Raw genomic sequence first — 20,548 nt, forward strand, 5'->3', positions numbered from 1 at the left:
CTTCATAGGTTTTTGAATATCACAATACATTATCCTATTTCAGTAATGTAATACATTGACCCTCTTCCAAATAGTCACTTACAAGAGTTCTGCAAGCAGTAGAACTAATGAAGCCCAGTTTCTTATTTGGATTCTCTGCTATTGATCAAATGTATGTCCAGCTGAGTTTTTTTGTGTATTTCGGACATTCATAAACTTTCTTTCCCATGCTGATTCTCCGATGTCTAATGTGGAATAAGCTAGTACTTAAGATTTTCCTTCAGCAGCAGCAACAAAAAGATGTTCTTTAGCCATTTATTTTAACACAACCTATAATAAACATTAACAAAACTTTTTGAGCCAAATCTAGCTAGTGGGTCAAAAAGTTAATGAATACAGAGAAATAAAAGATAAACTGCCAAAGACAAATGCACAAGTCCAGTGAGATCTCATAAGCTTTGTTGCCCGTTGTTACCCCTCGAGCTCTGCRCAGGGGTGGATGAAGAATGAGTTGAGAGCTTGTGGGTGAGGATTAAAGGGCAGGCTAACATTGGGGACACTGTTGTGGGTGTTTACTATAGACCACTTGATCAAGAAGAGGAAATTGATGAGGCCTTCTCCAGACAGCTGGAAGTAGCCTCAAAACCACAGGCCCTACTTCTCATGAGGGACTTCACGCACCCTGATATCTGCTGGAAGGACAACACAGCTAGGCACAAACAGTCTAGGAGGCTCCTGCAGAGCATTGATGATAACTTTTTGACACACGTGGTGGAGAAACCAACAAAGAGAGGTATGCTGCTGGACTTTGTACTAACAAACAAAGAAGGAATGGTTGGAGATGTGAAGGTTGGAGGCAGTCTTGGCTGCAGTGACCATGAGATGGTGGAGTTCAGGGTCCTGCATGGAGGAAGCAGGGCAATAAGTAGGATAGCAACCCTGGACTTCAGAACAGCAAACTTCAATCTCTTCAGGGAACTGCTTGGAGGAATCCCATGGGTTAGGATCCTAGAAGGAAAGGGGATCCAAGAGAACTGTTTAATATTCAAGCATCACTGCCTCCAAGCTCCATATCAGTGTATCCCTATGAGTAAGAAGTCAAGCAAAGTAGGGCATGAGACCTGCATGGGTGAGCAAGGAGCTCCTGGCAAAACTCAAATAGAAGAAGAAAGTACACAGAATGTGGAAAAARGTACAGGCCACTTGGGAGGAATATAAGAATGTTGTCACAGTATGCAGGGGTGCAACAAGGAAGGCTAAGAAGCATTTGGAATTAAATCTGGCAAGGGATGTCAAGGACAACAAGAAGGACTTCTTCAAATACATCAGCAGCCAGCGGAAGACTAGGGAAAATGTGGGCCCACTGCTGAATGGGGTGGGGGCCCTGGTGATRAATAATACAGAAAAGGCAGTGTTACTGAATACTGCCTTTGCTTCAGTCTTCATTGCTACGGGCAGCCCTCAGGRATCCCTGAGCCTGGCAAAAAGCAAGGAAGTGTGGAGAAAGGAAGACTTTCCCTTGGTCAAGGAGGATTGGATTAGAGATCGTTTAGGCAAACTTAACATCCAAAAATCCATGGACCCCAATGGGATGCATCCACAAGTACTGAGGGAGCTGGTGGATGTTATCGCTAGGCCAATTTCTGTCATCATTGAAAGGTCCTGGAGAACTGGAGAGGTGCCTGAGGACTGGGAGAAAGCCAGTGTCACTCCAGTCTTCCTAAAGGGCAAGAAGGASGAYCCAGGMAACTACAGRCYRGTCAGYCTCACCTCCATCCCTGGTAAGATGATGGAACAGCTCATTCTGGATGTCATCTCCAAACATACGGAGGAAAAGAAGGTGATCAGGAGCAGTCAGCATGGATTCACCAAGGGGAAATCCTGCTTAACCAATCTGATAGCCTTCTAGGATGGAATGACTGGGTAGATGAGGGGAGAGCAGTGGATGTCGTGTACCTTGACTTCAGCAAGGCTTTTGACACTGTCTCCCATAACATCCTCCTTGATAAGCTCAGSAAGYRTGGGTYAGAYGAGTGGACAGTGAGGCAGAAAGGCAGAGCTCAGAGGGTTATGATCAGTGGTGCAGATTTTAGTTGGAGACCTGTAGCGGGCAGTGTCCCCGAGGGGTCAGTACTAGGGCTAGTCTTGTTCAACTTCTTCTTCAATGACCTGGATGAGGGGACAGAGTGCCTCCTCAGCAAGTTGGCTGATGATACCAAGCTGGGAGGAGTGGCTGATACACCAGAGGGCTGTGTTGCCATTCAGAGAGACCTGGCCAGGCTGGAGAGCTGGGCGGAGAGGAACCTCGTGAGGTTCAACAAGGGCAAGTGCAGGGTCCTGCACCTAGGGGAAATAACCCTGGGCACCAGTACAGTCTGGGGGCTGACCTTGTGGAGAGCAGCTCTGCAGAGAAGGACCTGGGAGTGCTGGTAGATGACAAGTTGACCATGAGCCAGCAATGTGCCCTTGTGGCCAAGAAGGCCAGTGGTCTCCTGAGGTGCATTAGGAAGAGTGTTGCCAGCAGGTGGAGGGAAGGTGATCCTGCCCCTCTCCTCAGCCCTGGTGAGGCCTCATCTYGAGTCCTGTGTCYAGTTCTGGGCTCCCCAGTCCAAGCGAGACATGGAGCTACTGGAGAGAGTCCAGCGTAGGGCTCCAAGGATGATCAGAGGTCTGGAGCACCTGCCCTATGAGGAACGGCTGCRAGAGCTGGGCCTCTTCAGCCTGGGGAAGAGAAGACTGAGRGGGGATCTTATCAATGTGTACAAATACCTTAAGGGAGGGTGTCAAGRGGAYGRGGCCAAACTCTTTTCAGTGGTGCCCAGCAACAGGACAAGAAGCAAAAGGCACAAACTGAAACACAGGCAGTTCCACCTGAATATGAACATTTTTACTGTGARGGTGACAGATCACTGGCACAGGTTGCCCAGAGAGTTTGTGGAGTCTCCTTCTCTGGATATATTCCAAMCCCACCTGGACATGATCTTGTGCAATGTGCTCTAGGTGACCCTGCTTGAGCAGGGGGATTGGACTAGATGATCTCCAGATGTTCCTTTCAATCTCAACTATCTTTCAAACCATTAGATGGGACAGACACACTGTAAAGAAGACCTGACTAGCGTTTTTGGTAATAAATAGCCATGAGTTAGTGTATCTGGGAATAAAAGAAATTATACAAAGTATTTAGTAGTTCATGTAAATGACTTTATCAGACATAATCATCTCCATGTTTGCTATTTTAGTCATGCTCAAAGATAAACACTCATTATCACTTCTTTTACATTTTTCTCCCTCAAGCAAGTATTATTTGGGAAGAAGTATGTTCCTTATTTTTTCTTTTCAGGTTTTTGTTTGCTCATTATTTTGCATTTTTATTTTAACTAACTGATTCATCAATATAGTTTAAAAAGATGTTTTTAAGTCTCTGATAACTATCTATTTYGTTTACTTCACTGTGCTTAGGTTTCATTATGTGCAGAACAAACTTATCAGACTGGCAACTCCTCTGGTTGAATCTACCTGTCAAAATCAGCAAATATGCTTTTAATTTTTTTATTTTGGATGTATATTTTTGTTATTTTAAACTCATACTGCTATAATGATACTTTAAAAAGAATAAATTAAAAACAAACCTATTAGCTCTGTGAACTGTCAAGATTCACATAAACAGATGTTTTCTAATTTCTTTAAGTTACAGTGTATTCACTGTATTCATGAACCYAAACTGAAAATAGCTGTTTAAATGGGTCCATGAATGAAGGTAAAACCAATACAGGCAGCTTGTGTAGGATTGTCTTCTCTTGGTGTGGATGACTTTACTGAGAGGCAACTTAGCGTATTCCTACATTTTCAGTTGCAAAACTATCCCACTGCAGACTATTCCTACAAAATTACTTGACAGATATAAAACTAAAAATCTCAGAACTGTCATTTTAGATGTCTTGGGAGTCCCTGAATGGTTCTTCCAGAGCTGCTATGAAAAAGACGTGGCCGGTGGCTTCAGGAGGAATTAATGAAAACTAGCTATGCTGTTATACTGCATGTGACCTTTGTGTGCTGCTTTACACTGTCATTATGCAGTCATTTATATAGCCACACTCACTTGGGTTATGTGACATCTAGTTTACATCTGATCTTGGATAAACCAGAAATCTTGGCAACTGGAGAAGACTTCTAGCACTTCCAAGATTAGACATCTATCTTATGYTGCCTCTTGTTTCAGTTCATTTTTTTTCTCTTTGTTACTTCTTATGCCATTAAACTGCTAAGAATTTCCTTATCCACTGGATTATTTCATATTCCATCATTTACTGAGCCCTTGCTATGGCATGTAGGGCATCAGCAATGATTCTGTACCTGAAGAAATTCTGTGTCTCATTTGCAAAGAGATTAAGCATTTTATTGCATATATTTTTTACATTGAAATGATGATTTATTGTCAGTTTATGATGGGATAGGTAAGCTCTCTTTCTCTGTGGTTGCTCTAGGGTTCTTCAGTCCTRTATCACACCCAATCCAGACTCCACCTGATTTATGTCAGCCTTTAGAAACAACAGGACCCATTTTGGCTGTGGAGTCAGGGCTGTGCTGGCCTGAGATTAGAGTTGCTCCTTCTAGGCAGAACCATGAATCTTTAGGTATCAGTTACAAGTGAAAGATGAATTATTCTGACAAATACAGTGGCCAAGAATACAATTCATACAGAAGATGCATATAATATTGCTCAGATGTTTTGAAGTACCTAACCGAATCTATATCTGTGGAGGATTATATAGAGCAGGGAATTCACAGGTTGCAAGTCTTCAGACTTGCATCTCACTTGGCTTTCTTTAGGTGTGAGGTTATTGCCAGACTCAGTTTGGTTGGAAAAGTACAGTGAAGGAAAAAAGAAGTCCTGCATTTCCCTAGTTCCCTCAAATATCCAAGAAATATCCATAGAAATAGAATGTGCACTGAACAGCTCAAAGTTCAAAATGACAGAGAAGAAAGAAAAAAGACTAGGTGTATTAAATTTACAAAAGCTGGCACTGTGATATAGCTCAGAAAAAGACAAATTCAAACAGAGGTTTCTGCCAGTAGAAAGAATGAAATATTAATGGTCCCATATTTGTATTAAAATGTCATTGTCAATATTGCACACATWTATGTATAACTGTGTCTATAAAAGTAACATTCAAATTAGAGCAGATATGAAGAATGGCTACTAAGAGAGCAAACCAAGAGCCTTTTCAAGAGCTTTTTTAATAGCATTTTTGGTTTATTCCAACAAAGTTAGAGCTAAGGAGAGAAAGGCATAAGTGCATTCCATAAATAAATCAGGGAGGTATTTGAGCTACTGAAACAAAGGATAGCATTGACAAAAGAGTAAATACATATAAACTGGCCATGAGCAAATTTAAACAGGGAGTAAGATTGCTAATCATCAGAGAAGTGAGTTCATAAATAGCTTTCCAACAGAAAAAGAGAGGAGTAGGTGGGCTTGGAAACTTTGTTTCTAGATAGCACACAATATACCTGTGAAAGCAACAGTCTGCAAAATCAGGCAAAACCTCATGATTCAAGCAGTCTTTTTGTGCCCTAGTTCATACAGCCATAAATTGGGTAAATAGAAGTAGAAAAAAATTTGCAGGGCAGACTGCAGCCCCCAATACATTTTGAGCAGATATTTTACAGAAGTCAAAACAAGGCATCAGAAACCAAGACAGCACACTAAGGCTGCTACTGCCGACAAGTGAAATGGGAAGAAAAGCTTCTATTTTCTGTAGTGAAAAGATCTTGAATTGCCAGTATGTAACTGTGGAAAGCAGACAGGCTTACAGAGCAAAACTGATTAGAACATGGTAACCATTCAGGCTCTACCTTAAAAACAAAGAAGTCTTTAAGAATTCTGCTGCATGAATTAAGATTTCTGCACAAAATATSCTGCACGCTTAAACAAACAGTCTCTTATTTTCTGCATGTTTTTTTTCTCTGCTGCACCTTAGAATAAATAGTGGGGGGTGGAATCTAATCTGGATTGAATGAGAGTGTTGCATTAGGGAAAATACTGAATGTTCCCATTCTTGAAGACCATAATTATTAATAGACAGAGGTAACAAGAGAATTAGCTGCTTAATGTGGCTGCCCTGAGACTGGAAATTCTAGGCCAAAAAACTCCAAGCACACAGAAAATGACCTTGCATTTAGCATATTAGCAAAGCCTTGGATCTCAAACAGTTGAAGACCAGACTTCGGGGGAGGGGAGGCAGCAAGGTCACTGAACCTCTAATATATTGAACTGTGGCATCCAAGGTATCGCATGAACCAAATCCCAAGAGAAAGAGCATTAGAAAACAGGGTACATCTGTGTATGCAACAAGAGTGATGATCCTTGTCAGCCTTGGTTTCCTGCAGGTATGTTCACTATGATAGGTAGYAAGGATTATACTATACTAGTGAATATTTGCCTGATGTCTAACCAGAGCACRTAAGTGCAGAACGTTGTCAAGTACAGTGCACAGGTTCCCTACTGGGTGTCAGGAATCTAATTACATGTAAAGAATGAKAAAAACAGGAGTCAAAACCCAAAAGCCTTTCCCCTCTGTTACATGGACTCAGTGGAGGAACAGGGGTCTCTTGCAAGGGTGCATGAGGTAAACCTAGAATCTGAGAGAAGGTAACAGTGGTGCATCCAGAAACCTCTTGGAAGAACCTCTGTTCTCCACAGGGTAGGGCAAAGGAGCAAGCAGYCATCTTGCCTGGTCTTTCCACTTTGCCCAAGGAAGGTCTCTGCAGAGCAGGGTTCATTGTCTTGGTGGCTGSCTCCCACAGCATTGTAGCCTTTTCATCCCCCAGGTCTTTGAGAAGACTAAACCAACAGCATCCCATGCCCAGAGAGGAAGCTGCATACATTCCCACTCTGACATCCTCACAAATCCAACCTGAGATTTCTAGGCACATTCCTCTATTAAAAATGTGAAATACAGAAACACAGAAGCACTGAGGTCAGAAGGCACCTCTGAAAATCATCTAGTCCAACCCCTCTGCTCAGAGCAGGGTCAGCTAGGGCAGGTTGCGCAGGACCTTGTCCAGATGACTTTTGAATATCTCCAAGGATGGACTCCACAACCTTTCTGGGTAACCTGTTCCACTGCTCAACACCGTTACAGTAAAAAAGTTTTTTCTCATGTTGAAATGGAATTTCCTGTATTTCAATTTATGCTCCGACAAGAGACATAAATGAGACTGAGAAGAGTCTGGCTCCATCTTCTTTACTCTCTRCACCAGGTATTTATACACATTGATAAGATACCCCTCCACAAACCTTTTCTTCTCCAGGCTAAAGAGTCCCGGCTCTCTCAGTCTCTGTGTGTATGACAGATGCTYCAAGCCCTTAACCATCTCAGTGGCCTTGCAGAACAGATTGCTCACCTACTTAGTGCAACTCTGTAAAAGATAATAGATATAGCATTATTTGCTACTTTTAGTTTAAATGGGAAAATGGTATGTCTTCTTATCTATTTTCCATTGTGATTATTGTTAAGGACTACTGTCAGGTTTTGCACTTTGAAAAGACAGCATATATTTATGATTAAATTGAATATTAACTTGTTATTGAAGGAATGAATGCTCTAATGGACATCTGAATGAATCAAATTTTTTTTAAAAACTCTATTCAAAGTCCAGTTTTCAAGAGCAAGTTGCCCCTCCATGATCTATTGCAATTGCTATTTCTTCTAAGAAAAACAAGGTCTATAATTAAGATGTGTTAAAAAATCTCTGCTAAATGTAGCCTATGCAGAAATATTTCTCTCATTCTTTCACATCACTTGAACAGAGTTAAGAGAAAGTGTGCAGATATGACAGGGTTTGCAGATAATATGCAATGTTTTTAGAAAGAAGTGTGCTCATGTATTTGTGAAGAGTATGTGATGATTTTTACCATTTGTGGGAGCACACATAAATGGAGACCAGGAACGTATTCTTCTTCCTCCTTCCCATGCAGTTTTGTAAATCTATGAGGAAATTAGTACACTACAAAGAACAATGTTTTTAGTGAATAAAATGTCTACATTTTGAGATGTACTAAGTGCGTACCAAGAACAAACTGATGGATTTCTCATGCTTATGGGAGTCTGACCACAGAAATTAAAAGTTAGTTAGTTTAAAAGAAGAAGGTGGGTGGTAAATCATTTTAATTTCARATAATGAGCCTTAGAAAGTATCATTTGAAACATCACTGTATGCATAGTCAGATTGTAGCTTAATAAGTTTAAATTTAATCGAGGTGATTAGAGTCAGTACTGCTGRGGTAGCATAAGTGGAAGCAAAGATTGGCTGAATATTCACTCAGCAGTGTTTCTCTCAACCCACTCACAACCTATAATGGGTTAGTATCCCAAATCTGAGTACTCCAGAATAAAAAGCTGAGCCCGAAACCTTACTTTAAATTGATAAGATCATGAAAAACTCTGTTCATGAGTCAGGGCACAACTTTCTGAAGGCTCAGAACAACAAAGCTTGTGATTTTGTGAATGGAGGGAGGGAACATGAGAATTCAGCAGAAAATCTCAACCAGCAGTGCCATACCTGCTCTGCCCCATTGCAGRAAACCAGTTTCAGTGTCACTAGCATAGAGTTATTGAATAGCTGAGGTTGGAAGGCACTTCTGGAGATCATGTAGCCCAGCTCCCCTGCTCAAACATGTTACCYAGAATTGCACACAGATGGCTTTTGAATATCTCCAAGGATGGAAACTCCAGAACTACTCTGAGCAACCTGTTCCAGTGCTTAGTCACCCTTACAATGAAGAAGTATTTTTGTATGTTCAAGTGGAATTTCCTATATTTCAATTTGTGCCTGCTGGCTCTCATCCTGCCAATGGGCACTGCTGAGAACAGTTTGGCCCCRTCTTCTTTACATCCTCCCGTAAGATATTTGTATATATTGATAAGATCCCCTCTCAGTCTTCTCTTCTCCAGGCTAAACAGGCCCAGCTCTTGCAGTCTTTCCTTATAAGAAAGATGCTCCAGCCCTCTCATCATCTTTGTAGCCCTATGCTGGACTCTCTCCAGTAGCTCCATATCTCCCTTGTACTGAGGAGCCCAGATGGACCCAGCATGTCAAATGTGTCTCATCAGTGCTGAGCAGAGGGGAAGAATCACTTCCCTTGGCCTGCTGGCAATGCTGTTCCTAATGCACCCCAGGATACCATTGGCCTTCTTTGCCATGAGGGCACATTGCTGGCCCATAGTCAACTTGTCCACAAAGACCCCCACATCCTTCTCTGAAAAGCTGCTTTCCAGTAAGTTGGCCCCAGCATGTACTGAATCTCACAGAGATCCTGGATGCTCAGGAGAACTCTCACGGCCCTATATACTAGCACAGAGGATCCTGACATTCAAATTTATGTTCAGATCAATAGGATTAATATGAAAGATTACACATTTCTTCTTTATAGGTGATCCTGCCTGTAAGAAAGAATCCCACCTGGCCTTGCTGCCCTTTGTTATCCTCTTATTTCCACATTAAGCAGCCCCACTTGGTGTTTTGGGGGTAGATACTTCAATCAGTTTCAAATAAAGTTGAAGGTCTGCCTCAAGTGTGTTTTGCTGCCAAACAAATATTTATGCTTTAATCATGAAATCTGACAATGCTGGATTAATAGTCCCATAGTACTACGCTGTGCTGTAAGTAATGTATACTTCAACCCTGTATGAAGTATTGCTTTTTATATATATATAAMATAGAAGCAGAAKAAGGTGATGTTTTTATGAAGGAACRATTTCCAAGTGTACACATTTAAGGGAAACTTAGTTCAAATCAATGGAACAAACCAAAAGAGAAATCGTTAGAAAATCTGAAAACTCTGATGAGTCAGAGGAAGTAACTAAAATACATGTTCAGAAAAAAAAATCTTAGCATGTTCTTTTGATGCCTCAAGCATTCTCTGATCTGTTGAGAACTTTGTTGTACAAAACTGAACGAGGTAATATTAAAAGGAGGGAAAACTCTCRTATTCAGAAAGCAGGCTATGAATGAAGAAAAGCTAAGCTTTTTTCTTTTGCTATATGTTACATGTCTGAAAATTTGATCAATATAATCACTAGCTTATTTCTGAAGAGTAAAAGCACACTGTAAAATCTGTCATTCATTAGCAGCACTTTTAAGAAATCAGGCAGTTATTAATATCCCTGTAAAATCTACTTGACAGTTTTGCCTTTTTGAACTTATTCTATGGGAATCGAATAGTTGAAGAGCCTCATTTGGAATTTTACAGTTATATCTAACAGTGAATTTTGACTTAATAAAAAGCAACCAGAAAGACAATTCTGAAAAACTATTGAGTTTGTCACACACACACACATAGAGCCCTACATATGTTTATTTCATCGTGACTTGGAAGAATCATGTAATGATTACATATCCATGTACAATCAAGCATTATATCCTTCACTAAACTTGGATACTGTAAGAAATGTCAAATAATATTTTAGTTYCTGTAAATAATTACTGCCTGCCCAATTGTAGTTAAAACAAGACTAGTACCTTATCACTGTTAAGCAGAGTACTAGAATGAGTCAAGAGACCCAGTTTTAGTTCCCTCTTTGACACAAAAGTTATGATCTGCAGTTCACTTTATCTTTTTGCATCTCTACAWTCCCAACTATAACCTGGAAATACTGTTTTCCCACATTTATGAGAGACTTTCAAAAGACTGGAGACTTCAAAATAGGTGGAAACTGAGACCTGACGGCTCCATATTTTTATTCTACGATGTCTTTTATTCCACAGTAAGCACCTATAGAAGAGTAATAACTAAACTATTGCTAATTCTATAACCAATGTATAAAGCTCRATTTGCAGTCCACTGAAAGCTTTGTAAGTAAACTACAAAGAATTGCAAACTGGAGTGACTCTGTGATAAAATGTTAAACCACCAACAGTCTCAAACCTAGCCTAGCTTAATTTTTCTCACTTTTACTGCCACTATGGTGACTTATATGCAAAAAGAGAAAAGGCTAACAGTTCTTGTTACTCTTCCAGAATGATGTCACCTGGAGAATAAAAAAAAATAAAAAAAAAAAAAAAAAAAAAAACAAAGGAACCTATTTCAGTTGAGTTATTTCACAGTCGAGCTTTTGCAGAGAATGAAGTTGTACATGTTGGTTTGTTCTGCTGCTGCAGTGGTTTACCATGGTGAGGGGGCAGTCTGGGCATTCTTAATCTGCAGCAGCAAAAATTTATGAAAGACATTTTWTCACAGAGTTCTAGCAAAAGCAAGGGAAAAGATTCAATACACAACAAGGTCCTACTTTCCAGTGTTRTTCTGGGTCCTGGCTGACCCTCTGAAACACTGCAGTAGAAAAATAATTCTCGCATCACTTTGTCATCTGCCCTGCCAGTATTTTGCCAGTCTGTATATACAAGGTTATATACATTGGTGCCTATATCACCTGGTCCACTCTACAATTTTATGCCCTGGCTGTCCTCTAAGTTCTCCTCCTTTTTTCTGGAGCTAAAAGAAGTTTGACATTGGCTTAGGTGTTGGAACATTACACAATTAATTATAAAGAGATGCTCGCAAAAACCCTTTACGTCCCAGGCTCCTTACACAATAAGGGAAGTAGTAATTCCTTACTACTGGAAGCAATATTAACAAGACAGTAGTATTTTGTCACAAACATGGATTGAATGCAGTCTGTTTCTACAAACGTGTGTTCTACTCTTTAGCTGCAATTCCCTCACATTTAATTTATTCAGTATTCAGCAAACTTACTCATTTTTATTTCCCTTCTCTGCTTTGATCACAGAATGTTCTCAAAGAATATTCCATGTGCACTATTCACACAAGTGCCTTCATTTAATTGCACAGGTAATTTACCACATGTGCTTACCAGGCTAGGGGAGCACAGGAAAAGTTCTGGCATGAATATTCACTCATATGTGAATGGAAAACTGGGAAGTGATGAATGAAGCATTTTCTATTAAGTTTGTACAACCACAGACACTGTGGGTACAACCAGGAACAACAACGATGTATGTAGCTTAAAATCTGCTTTCCATGAAATTGTGCCAGTGAAAATCAGTCACTTAAAACTCTCTCTCAAAAGAAAAAAAAAAACCACACACATACAAAAAAAAAGGCACAAAGAGAGCCAAAATGAATTCATTTGGAAACTGCAGAAGAACATGAAGATAATTGCAGCATTCTGTAACACCTATTCCACCTATTCTAACATCTATTGTTCTATTCCATTATGTCTATTGCTGATATTAAATATCAAAATGCCAAATACCTCCAGGAATCAGTGTTTTACTGCTAAATGGTTTACCATAATATGAACATAGTTCAGATGATCATAATATGAGGCTGGAAAACAGCATACTAAAATGTATAAGAACATATTGTAGTGACAAAGCTGGACGGGAGAGGCAAATTGAAAAGATGCCTCTCTGCAACACTCTGGAACAGTTTTCAATGTACCATTGCTATTTAGATAACACTCTGACAGGCACTTTACAAATTACTAGGAATTTATGGGCCAGATCGTGACACCATTACTCATGCTGAAAAACAGCATATAATGGGAGTAGTTATAGGCTACTAAAGTCAGAAGTCTACCAGACCTTAAGTCACGAGCCAGAGTTTCACAGCCTAGCTCAACACTGTCRCTGTGCAGATCACCTGGGAACCCACGGACATGCAGACAGATTTTGCAGCAAAGGTACAGAACAAATCTGAAAAAATATTTTCCAGCAGTAAAGTGGGATAGGGGGAGGAGGGGCAGGGAAAGAAGCCGTAGRCTCCTCTAATGCTTTGTTCGCCCTTCTGGCTCCACTCTTAAAAAAATAAGCATCTCAAGGGATCTGGGCGGGGGGAGGTTGGTTTCCTCCCTCTTCTGTTCTTAGTACAAGATCAACTACACTAATTTTAAGAAATGAAAATGAYGGCAATGCTAACGTTAAGAATTATTGCCTTATCAGTCAGTTACATACAAGAAATAGAAGAGTTGTCAAGACACTGTTAAGGGTTTTAATGACATGCCAATGCCCCTTTGGGAGGATACAGGCTCTCTGAATCTTTTGAATGTAATAGTAAGTTACAAATTACCCACATCTTGTTCCTGTGTTCTCCTTTATCACTTCCTCCATTCTTCCTCTTTGACTATTATAGTTTTTGTGTTTTTATTTTCTTTATACTGTTCAGCTCCAAACATACTTGATTCCAGCCATATCAGCTGCTTTTTTTTTTTTTTTTTTTTTTTTTTTTTATGAAAAGGAAGACTTTTATAACCACAGCAACAAATTTCTCTGTGACATGATTTATCTCATTCTTTTTTATGGCAGTGAGGGGTTTCTCCTCCTTAATTACCCAACAGAAGCAGAGTCTCTCATCCTTTCCTCATCTTTATGTACTTTTCTTTCAACTAGTTCCAGATGACAATATGGAAGGAAGTTTTCCAACTAAGTAGAAGCTCCCTCTCCTATATATTTCAGCAGACTCGCTCTATGAAGAACAGGCTACAGAATTTGTACTGACCACCCAGTAAAAGTCTCTCCTCCTGTCAGTGCTTCTTGTGGTAAAATTCCTTTTCTACATATTAAATTGTCTCTTTTTAACATGCTGTGTAATGACCCCCTTCTCTCCTCTTAGAGACCTTAGTCGTGAAATGAGAGCTCAGATTCTCTCAGATCTCATCTGTCTGTCTGCTAATTTTCTTGCATCTTCTGCAGCACTGACTCCTTCATCCTTCAGTTCTGCATCACCCAGACTTTCAGGGCACTCCTGGTTCAGCCTTTTTCTCCTTCTGTTCTACACTGTGGTGCCTATACAGCACATACCTTGTAACTCAGACAGCCTTGCAATGTGCCTTAGGAGTACAATTTGATTAAATGGTCACAAGGCAAATTCAACCATTTCTCTTCTCTCCCCCTGTGCTCCATCTTCTGACATTTATTATTGTTTCTATGGGAATTGCCCTTCACCATTCAAGACCAAAATGTAATGTTTATTTTCTGGTGTGTGTGTATTTAGCAGGGGAGTAAATACCAGGGGAGATATTTAGCAAGGAAGAGTTGTGCCAGCAGATTCATACGATCACCAAATGAAAACAATAAACAAAAATAAGTGCTAATGAACTTAGGGTAAATCATTATTCCATGTGGAAAAAAAAAAGGAAGAGAGTGAGGAAAACCATACATACAGCTATGAGCAACCCACCCCACAGAAAGATGACATAGGAATAGAGAGATTCAGCTGTGCCTATCACTCTTCTGAAAGCCTTTTGCTCCTGCTGTTCACCTTCTGAAAGTGTAACATCAAGCTCTCCCCGCACTGCAAAGCAAGGCCAGCCGTGCAGAAGCCCAAGCCTAAGCCCAGCCCTGATGCCCAGGTTCACGGTGCAGGGAGAGTCCCATGCTGCAGAATCACTGTTCAGCCCAACCCTGCTGCACAGAAACACCCAGACTGGTGGCTTCCAAGCTTTTTGTCCGTGCAAAATCACAGGAGATATTGACAGCAGATGCTGCCAGCTCTATGCTGAGTCACCCACAGGCAGAAGGCTGGCCTCCAGTTGGTCAATAGGGAACAACTGAGCACCAGGGTTTGACTGAAAGCAGAGTGACAGCAAAGTATGCTCTTAAGGACCTGAATAGGTACTACTCCCCAGTCTGTAACCAAGCCAGGGTCTGCACCGGCATTAAAGAATAAACAACAAGTTGGGAAGTTAGGCATGTTCAATCACTTTCACTAGTTTCTGTTCTCATTTGTGTCTTCAGAAACTGCATGTCCTCCATGGCATGCTCTTCTACCTCAACTCTTCCACGTGCTGCTAAGTCCCAGTGTTTTTATTGGCATTACTACTGATCCATGGGAGTGCAGTAGAAATCCACGTAGCTCCCCATCTTCAGCCGGGCTCTGTGAGGGAGCTACCTCTCCCCTTCAGTGAGACTGGCGTGATTTTTTAACATTGTCTGGGATGTGACTGAATTTGGAGGCAGGGAGGTCTCAGTTTTGCACTGGAATGAGGCTCTACCTTTTCTGATCCCTTATGCCGCATAGCTGCATTTCCCATCTACTTCATCCTCCACCATACCTCTGAGGAGCCCTCACCAGGGAAACCCAGGTGCCCTTAGACCTCCTTAAAAGCTGAAGAGGCTGTGACAGAGTGAATGTAGTTCCCAGAGGCACTAACTCTGACAGATTTTGAATGATATGAGTCATACTTCTCCAGCCCTAACTCTCAGAAGCTCTCAAATAGATCTCAGTGGGACTGGGAAAGTGGAAGATGACTGCAGCCAGTCAGCCAATTCTTCCTCTCTGCCTTCTGACAGAGAAGGCCTGATCAGGCCTTGGGAAAATATTACTGTAATGAATAGCTGACTGACATTTAGCAACGCAAAGCCTTTTGTACAACTAGGAAAATGTCATGAAGCATTTTTCTTTTCAAGGAAACTGTGTGGGCCATGTTTATACAAATTAATGTTTGCACAGAAGAGAGAAATGCTGGAGAAGGAACCTTCACTTTATTTGCAGCAAATAGAAGCAAAACACTGTCTTTTAGGCGAGGGTAAATATGTCAAACCACTGACATCAGAGGGGAAACTCCCTCCCTTTGTGCCGTCTTCACCTAACTTGCATTGCTTTAGCAAAGCCAAAGGTTGCTAAAAAACACATGGAATGAAAAATAAAATAGCCCATAACTCTGCAACAGTTGGAAGGGAATTCTAGCTCATTCTTCATCTCTCTCACGTGCTGTGTTGAAATATGAGGCCAAGAAGGAGGCCAAAAGACTTAAACGGCCTATCATGAGGTAATTCAGCCGCAAGCCCTGAACAAGAGAACACAATGATAGCAGTGTGCTTGCTGTTTTCACAGAACTTGAAATATCAGAGCCCAATAGACCCTAAAATGCACAATTAAAAATGAAACAACTCCTTGGGGCCAGGAGATTACTCAAATCTCCCTCTCTGAAAATGTTTAACTCAAGTGTCCTATAAAATAGTTAATTGCTTGTGGCACCTGCACAGTGTAGCTGTTGAGAAGAAACCCATAAAAGAACAACCGAGTTTACTTACCCACTTTTACCATTGTGTCTTTCAGTGACTGTCACACGTGTCTCCTCTTTATGCTTCGGATAGAAGGCTCAAGCAGCAACAAGCCACATGTAATTGGTCTTTTCAGCTTTGGGAGAGGCAGCCCTAAGCAGCCAATCTTTTGCAAACAAGGGCCCATGTTCTGTAGGGGAACCTTACATGGGAATAGTCCATGAAGCAAAGGGGGTCAAAGATACGGACTGCACAGGATCCATCTCCTGAGCAAGCAAATCTGGGTTTACTTCCTCTTCAAGGCTCTCCTATGGTAAAAGCAGAGTCTAAGAAAAGGGAAGGGAGTGGTTTGCCACTCAGCAAAGATGAGTTTATGACATTTTGTACCTCCACAATTCCCCTGAGCAGCATGGAGCAACAGCCCTCGGCTGCCTGAGAGGTTCTGGGCAACTTCAAACATCTAAAGCAAATGGGGTTAATAATAATTGTCAACCAGAGAACAGGCAGTGAAGGGATACTGAACTCCTTCACTGAGACTAAAACCTGAGGCCCATGCACTGGAAGGATAGTGTTCAAAGAATCATAAAATCAGTAAGGTTGGAAGGGACCTCTGGAGATCATCTAGTCCAACCTCCCTGCTCAGCAGGGTCACCTAGAGCATGTTAGACAGGGTTGCATCCAGGCGGGCCTTGAAGATCTCCAGAGAAGGAGACTCCACAAACTCTCTGGGCAACCTCTTCCAGTGCTCTGTCACTCTCACAGGGAAGAAATTCCCCCTCACAGTCAGGCGGAACTTCCTGTGCTTCGATTTCTGACCATTGCTTCTTGTCCTGTCACATGGGACAACTGAAAAGAGATTGTCCCCATCCCCTTGACACCCTCCCTTCAGGTACTTATACACATTGATAAGATCCCCCCTCAGTCTTCTCTTCCCCAGGCTGAAGAGGCCCAGCTCTTGAAGCCGTTCCTCATAGGACAGGTGCTCCAGCCCTCTGATCATCCTCAGAGCCCTATGCTGGACTCTCTCCAGTAGCTCCATGTCTCTCTAGTACTGGGGAGCCCAGAACTGGACACAGGACTCAAGATGAGGCCTCACCAGGGCTGAGGAGARGGGCAGGATCACCTCCCTCGACCTGCTGGCAACACTCTTCCTAATGCACACCAGGAGACCATTGGCCTTCTTGGCCACAAGGGCACATTGCTGGCTCATGGTCAACTTGTCATCCACCAGCACTCCCAGGTCCTTCTCTGCAGAGCTGCTCTCCACAAGGTCAGCCCCCAGATTGAGCTGGTGCCTAGGGTTATTTCTCCCTAGGTGCAGGACCCTGCACTTGCCCTTGTTGAACCTCASGAGGTTCCTCTCCRYCCAGCTCTCCAGCCTGGCCAGGTCTCTCTGAATGGCAGCACAGCCCTCTGGTGTATCAGCCACTCCTCCCAGCTTGGCATCATCAGCCAACTTGCTGAGGAGGCACTCTGTCCCCTCATCCAGGTCATTGATGAAAAAGTTGAACAGGATGGGACCCAGTACTGAGCCCTGGGGGACGCCACTAGCCACAGCCCTCCAGCTAGACTCCACACCACTGATGACGATCCTCTGAGCTCTGCCTCTCAGCCAGTTCTCAATCCACCTCACAGGCCACTCATCTGACCCACACTTGCTGAGCTTATCAAGGAGGATGTTATGGGAGACAGTGTCAAAAGCCTTGCTGAAGTCAAGGTACACAACGTCCACTGCTCTCCCCTCATCTACCCAGACAGTCTTTCCATCAGAGAAGGCTATCAGATTGGTTAAGCAGGATTTCCCCTTGGTGAATCCATGCTGGCTACTCCTGATCACCTTCTTTTCCTCCATATGTCTGGAGATGACATCCAGAATAAGCTGTTCCATCACCTTTCCAGGGATGGAGGTGAGGCTGACTGGCCTGTAGTTGCCTGGGTCCTCCTTCTTGCCCTTTTTGAAGACAGGAGTGACATTGGCTTTCTTCCAGTCCTCGGGCACCTCTCCAGTTCTCCAGGACCTCTCAAAGATGATGGAGAGCGGCCTGGCAACAACATCCGCCAGCTCCCTCAGTACCCGTGGGTGCATCCCATTTGGGCCCATGGATCTGTGGATGTCTAGCCTGCCCAAAAGGTCTCTAACCCTATCCTCCTCAACCAAATGAAAGTCTTCCCTTCTCCAGACTTTCTCCCTCACATCCAGGCTCTGGGATTCCTGGGGGCTGCCCTTAGCAGTGAAGACTGAAGCAAAGGCATTCAGTAATTCTGCCTTCTCTGTATCCCYTGTCACCAGGGCCCCCGTCCCATTCAGTAGCAGGCCCACATTTTCCCTAGTCCTCCTCTTGCTGCTGATGTATCTGAAGAAGCCCTTCCTGTTGTCCTTGACACCCCTTGCAAGACTCAATTCCAGCTGAGCCTTAGCCTTCCTTGCAGCATCTCTACATGCTCTGACTGCATTCCTATAATCCTCCCAAGCAGCCTGTCCCCTCTTCCACATTCTRTGTACTTTCTTCTTCTGTCTGAGTTTGGCCAAGAGCTCCTTGCTCACCCATGCAGGTCTCCTGCCCCTTTTGCTGCACTTCTTACTCATAGGGATGCACCGCTCTTGAGCTTGGAGGAAGTGATGTTTGAATACTAGCCAGTGTTGGCAGGAGGCTGTTTGTTTGAAATACATAGTACTGTGGCAAGCACAAATCCAGTTTTTCTCAGAAACTACAGGACAGCACAAACTCATGCAGCAGTAGTACCTTTGGGCTAGCAAATATGCAGATCTCCTGGAAGAAATGAGTGGAATTAACAAACAGCCCTGTCTGTTAGGATGCTTATTTGCAAAAAGGCAAACTTGGCCTTGCAGCAGGACTACCTTACCTGCTCAAAACACATTTGTTCAAAAGGTTCCATGTTTAACAGGAGATATTTGATTTGGAGAGGGAAGGGGGGTCACAAAAGATGCATATTTATATTGCAAAGTAAAAATCACTTGCACTATGTAATCTACTTTTGCTATTCAGTGCAACTGAATCATTGAAGCAAAGAGAAAATAGATTAATTCTTTTTAGAAAGCTTAAATACATGCAGAAGAATTTTATGTTAAACAAACATAAAAAAAATCAAATTTTAGAGTTGAGAACTTTAGCTTAAATATTACCTTTAAAAATATTAACATAGATTAATATTCACAGTTTACAAAGTGTATAAAAGAAGTTATTCATACCCCATATAGGTCCGATGTTCTTACTTCTCCAATGCCAGTAATTTTAGTTATTGTTGTGAAATTACCCCACAGCCAAAAAACAAGTGAAAGAGAAATTAGCAACTCACAAGATTAGCTTGTATTTTCATTTAAGAGTAGCAAAATTTTCCCTTAAAGACAAAATCTGGAAGTGAAGACAGGAGCTGTCTCAACCAGATGGTGGCACTGTAAGCACTTACTATCTTAGGGCAGTATAAATGGAGGAAAAAAAAAAAAAGGTAACCACTGCAGTATCACTTTACAGCATAGCATCTTTTAATTTATGAGAGACCTTCACAGAGGGCTAAACATACATGAGTTGGATGTGTTACTGAGCCCAAACCATTAGCCTAATGAACAGCATGCTAAAAAGAAATAGAGTGCCTCATGACAYTTTAAAAAATGCTTTCAAAAGAAAAACAAAAACTTTTCTTTGCCCATTCCCCTTCCACTCCAAAACAAAGTTTTTCAAACTGGTCTCAAATAACAGAAAAAAAAATCCCAGTGGGCTGCCAGATGACCTCTCTTACCACACCACTAACAAGCATATTGATATCAAAACCTATCAAACATAGGAAGTGCAGGGCCCTGAATTTACCCAGAACTGTTTCATGAGCTGATTAAGCAGCAGGGTGTACTGGATACCAGGGAGGCGTATGATGTATCCATGGCAGCAATTTGTGAAACATGTAAGTATTATACATTTGCTATGGAATATAGAGCAGAAATGTGAGGAAGATATTACCACTAGGATGAAATCTTGGCTCCTCTGGTGGCAAAGGGACTTCCGTGATTAACCAACCGCTGCATAACAAGGATTTTCCCTAAAGGGACACAGCAAAATATATAGGGTCTGACATTTTTTTTTCACAAAGTATGAATCATTTTGCACTGGCAGAGCTATTCTTGATTTACAGGAGGAGAAGTGACATGAGAATCAACCAGATAATGCATCTAGAAGTACAGTGGCTAATTTGTATATTGGCAGGAAAGAAATGGTGATGGAAAACATGCAACAGACTGGCCATCATATTAACCAAGTTCCATGACTGACAACAGAGTTATTTAACATTTTCCTCCTGCTTCAATTGCATTTGCCACTGTTTCTCCAGCACCCATCTTTTCTGTTTCCTCTTTCACACATTACTTCTGTGGGATTTTTCCTTTTTAAGAAGTAGTCATTGCTTTCTCAGGTTAATCTCTGAACTGTTCCATTATTCTGTCTTTCAGAAAGTGGAAGATATTCATTTGGTTGGTCAGTGTTACTTTTCCTCTCTGACATGAATAGTGAAACTGATTCATACACATTGCTTT

The 20,548-nt window shown here is 41.9% G+C and overlaps 1 long non-coding RNA gene across 3 annotated transcripts in view; it reads right to left on the reverse strand.

Moving 5' to 3' along the window:
• The window catches only part of LOC146601486 (uncharacterized), a 75,630-nt gene that overhangs the window by 16,013 nt on the left and 39,069 nt on the right, over nucleotides 1-20,548 (reverse strand). Inside the window, exon 3 of one of the 3 annotated variants that reach the window (XR_014895842.1) lies at nucleotides 19,982-20,058. The exons of the other annotated variants lie outside the window; for them this stretch is intronic. This is a non-coding gene — a long non-coding RNA (uncharacterized LOC146601486). Of the gene's footprint in view, nucleotides 1-19,981; nucleotides 20,059-20,548 lie in introns of those variants that run through there. 3 annotated transcript variants of the gene reach the window in all.

Source organism: Rhea americana, unplaced genomic scaffold, assembly GCF_003343005.1.
Source record: "Rhea americana isolate MKP2758 unplaced genomic scaffold, rheAme1 scaffold_101, whole genome shotgun sequence".
Classification (NCBI taxonomy): Eukaryota; Metazoa; Chordata; class Aves; order Rheiformes; family Rheidae; genus Rhea; species Rhea americana.